Here is a 3,609-nt window from a genome sequence, read left to right on the forward strand (position 1 = left end):
GGAGGCAATCTTCAAAAGAAGAGCCATACACTGAAAAGTCGTCCATAAAAACTTCCATCACATCATCAATCATATCCGAAAAGATAGCAAGCATGCACCTCTGAAAAGTAGCCGGGGCATTACAGAGCCCGAACGGCATACGTCTAAACGCGAAGGTGCCATAAGGACATGTAAACGTGTTCTTCTCCTGGTCGTCAGGATGGACAGCTACCTGATTGTATCCTGAATATCCATCTAGAAAGCAGTAGTAGCTCTGCCCTGCGAGTCTCTCTAAGATCTGATCAATGAATGGCAATGGGAAATGATCTTTCCTAGTTGCCACATTCAGTTTCCTATAATCGATGTAGACTCGCCATCATGTAGTGGTCCTCATCGAAATTCTCTCACCCTTCTCGTTCTCAACCACAGTGAGTCCTGACTTCTTCGGCACAACCTGAATCAGACTGACCCACTGGCTATCAGAAATAGGGTAAATGATTCCGGCATCCAACCACTTCACCACCTCTTTCTTCACCACTTCCTTCATGTTGGGATTTAGCCTTCTCTGCATATCCCTAAATGGCTTGACTTCCTCATCACAATGGATTCTATGCATGCAGAATAAAGGATCAATCCCCTTCAGATCAGCAACTCCCCAGCCAATCGCTGCCTTGTGCTCTCGAAGAATAGTCAGCAATCTCTGTTCCTGCTCCTCAGTGAGCAAGGACGAGATGATCACAGGCAGAGTCTCCTCATCTCCGAGGTATGCATACTTGAGTGAATCCGGTAAGGGTTTCAGCTCAAGTTTCGGAGGTGACTCGATCGAAGACTTGGCGGGGGTCTCCGCAAGTGGTGGAAGAGGCTCCCTGACAGCTCCCCAAGGTGGTCTCTCTGACGACACTCTAGACACATCTACACTATCTACACCGCTATTCTTCTCTATATGGTACAAATCTAAAGAATCCTCAGTAATATACAACTCGGGCTGCTCCTCCACTAACTCATGAGCAATATCTACATGAAAGCAGTCCATGTCTCCTGCTGGTCCCATCGCGGCATTGAAAATATTCAGCTTTACCTTCCTATTGCCGAATGAGAGATCCATGGCTCAGGTCCTACAGTTGATGCACGCATTGGCAGTCGCCAAGAATGGTCTGCCTAAAATAATCGGAGTCTGGTGCTGGCTATCTACTCCTTCCATATCGAGAATAATGAAATCGACTGGAAAATAAAAGTCATCTACCTTAACTAGCACATCCTCCAAGACACCTCTCGGTACCTTGACAGAACGATCTGCCAGTTGAAGTGTAATCGGAGTCGATCTCATCTCCCCTAGCCCGAAAGAATCAAAGAAATACCCGGGCAGAATGTTCACGCTTGCTCCAAGATCGAGCAATGCGCGTTCTATCCGGATGTTCCCTATAGTACAAGCAATGATAGGGGCTCCAGGGTCCTTGAGCTTTGGTGGTGTCTGATGCTGAAGTACTGAACTCACCTGCTCAGTCAAATGGACCCTGTTAGGAACTCTCTCTCTAGATTTACGCTTCTGCGTACATAGTTCCTTCAGGAATTTGGCATATGCCGGCACCTGCTGAATCGCATCGAGCAAAGGTAGGTTGATCTGCACATGCTTGAAGATGTCAAGCATGTCCTGGATCTTCGCACCTTGCTTCCTTCTATAACCAGGAGACTCTAATGCTTTGGGATAGGGTGGTGGGGGAATATACTCTGCTGGCTCCTCCTCTTTGTGAGAAGGCTCACTCCTATCCTTCTTCTTCTTCTCTGAGGATGCAGATGATGAAGATGGTGAAGGTGATGATGGGGATGGGGATGATGGCTGAGCCAACGTAGGTGAGACAATGGTCTCTGGCTCCTCTATCCTCTCTCTACTCTCTCGTTCTCTGCTCTCGACGTGATACTCGAGTCCACTCCTCAAGGCCATAACTGATTTAGCCTGCTGCTGTGTCTCAGTATGAAATAGGCCTCCAGTCATCTGGTCCTTACCCTTCGGGTTCATGACAGCCTGACTCGACAATGTACCCTCGGGTCTCCTACTAATAGCCTCAGCTAACTGTCCCATTTGCGTTTCTAACTTCGCAATGGACTGCGTATGCGAGCTCAAAATCTGGCTACACTTCTCGAAGGCGTTCAGATTAGAGGTTTTCACCTCTTGGAATGCCTGGAGAAGTCTCTCCTCAAAAGATGTCTGCGGGGCAGACTCCTGCTGAATAGGGGGAGTGACAGAAGAAGAAGAAGACTGAGAATAGTTCGGTCTTTGAAATAACTGAGTAAAAGATGGCTGCCGAACTGGCTGAGAGGATGTAGGCATCTGCATGGAAGACTGTGGATTCTTCCATGAAAAATTGGGATGGTTACGCCAACCCGGATTATATGTCGATGAAAATGGGTTATTCGGCGGTCTGACGTAACCCTGAGCTGCCTGAACTTGTTCTTGAACAAATTCAGGGTACTGAGCTGCCGAAGGGCACTCAGTGATCTCGTGTGCCAGACTGGCACAAAGAGTACACACCTGCTGTGTGGTAGATGGTCCTGAGAGAAGTTGGTCCAGCTTCTGAGCAATCATGTCTACCTTGCACTGTAGTGCAGTAGATGGACCAATCTCAAGAACACCAGCTTTCTTCTGAATGCTGGGTGTGGCTCTATCAGAATGAGAGCTCGAAGCATGCTGGAGTGAATTCTCGGCTAATGTATCAAATAGCCTCCATGCTTCGTCCTCGCTTTTCAGCATGAATGTCCCTCCACACGAAGAGTCGATCATCTGATGATTCTTGTCAGACAATCCATCGTAGAAGCTCTGCACCAGTTGCCATTTTGGCACCTGATGATGGGGACATTTCCTGAGGAGATCCTTCATTCTCTCCCAAGTCTCATGAAAGCGCTCACCATCTAGCTCTGAAAAGCTAGTGATGGCTCTACGATATTGGTTCGTGCGACCAATGGGAAAATATTTATGAAGAAACTCCTGTTGCAATTGATCCCATGACTCTATTTCTACAGAATCTAAGGACTTTAGCCAATACTTGGCTTTGTCCTTCAATGAAAAGGGGAATAGAGTCAACCTTAACGCATCATCATCGAAATTCTGTATCTTAACAGTAGAACAAATTTCGAGGAATTCATCTAAATGTCGGTTGGGATCCTCATGACTAAGGCCATAAAAGGATGGAAGCATCTGAATAATGCTGGCCTTAATCTCATAATGCGGCGCTCCTACATCGGGTCTCCGAATGCAGGATGCCTGAACATAGTCTGTGGGAATGAAGTATTCCCGCAGAGGGCGTGAAAGAACTGGGGGTGGAGGTGGAGGATCCATGTCAGCCATTGTTGCCGAACTTCGATGAGAATGTAAAATTCTCTCTGGGTTGTCAACAAATGGGTGTAATGGGGTTCCTAGACCTCGTCGCCCCTGCATACACTGGTACTAAGACCAGATGTAAGCAAACGAGCTAAATCTAATAAAATAAACTAACACAGGTACTAAAATGTGAATAACACAAAATAAACAACTACTAAACAAATATGCTAAACTAATTATGTCAGAATGATCTAACTAAGTAAATGAAATAACAAATTAAACTACTCTAAAGTACTGAAAAGATAAATACAGGA

General features: G+C 46.3%; 1 non-coding gene across 1 annotated transcript; it reads left to right on the forward strand.

The window, feature by feature from the left end:
• Window positions 1-2,816: 2,816 nt before the first annotated feature.
• LOC149848986 (small nucleolar RNA R71) lies at window positions 2,817-2,919 on the forward strand. Its single transcript, XR_016426537.1, has one exon. It is a non-coding gene; the product is annotated as a small nucleolar RNA R71 (small nucleolar RNA).
• The last annotated feature ends 690 nt before the right edge of the window (window positions 2,920-3,609 follow it).

This window comes from Nuphar pumila, chromosome 1 (assembly GCF_984573655.1).
Source record: "Nuphar pumila chromosome 1, dmNupPumi1.hap1.1, whole genome shotgun sequence".
In the NCBI taxonomy this organism is placed as follows: domain Eukaryota; kingdom Viridiplantae; phylum Streptophyta; class Magnoliopsida; order Nymphaeales; family Nymphaeaceae; genus Nuphar; species Nuphar pumila.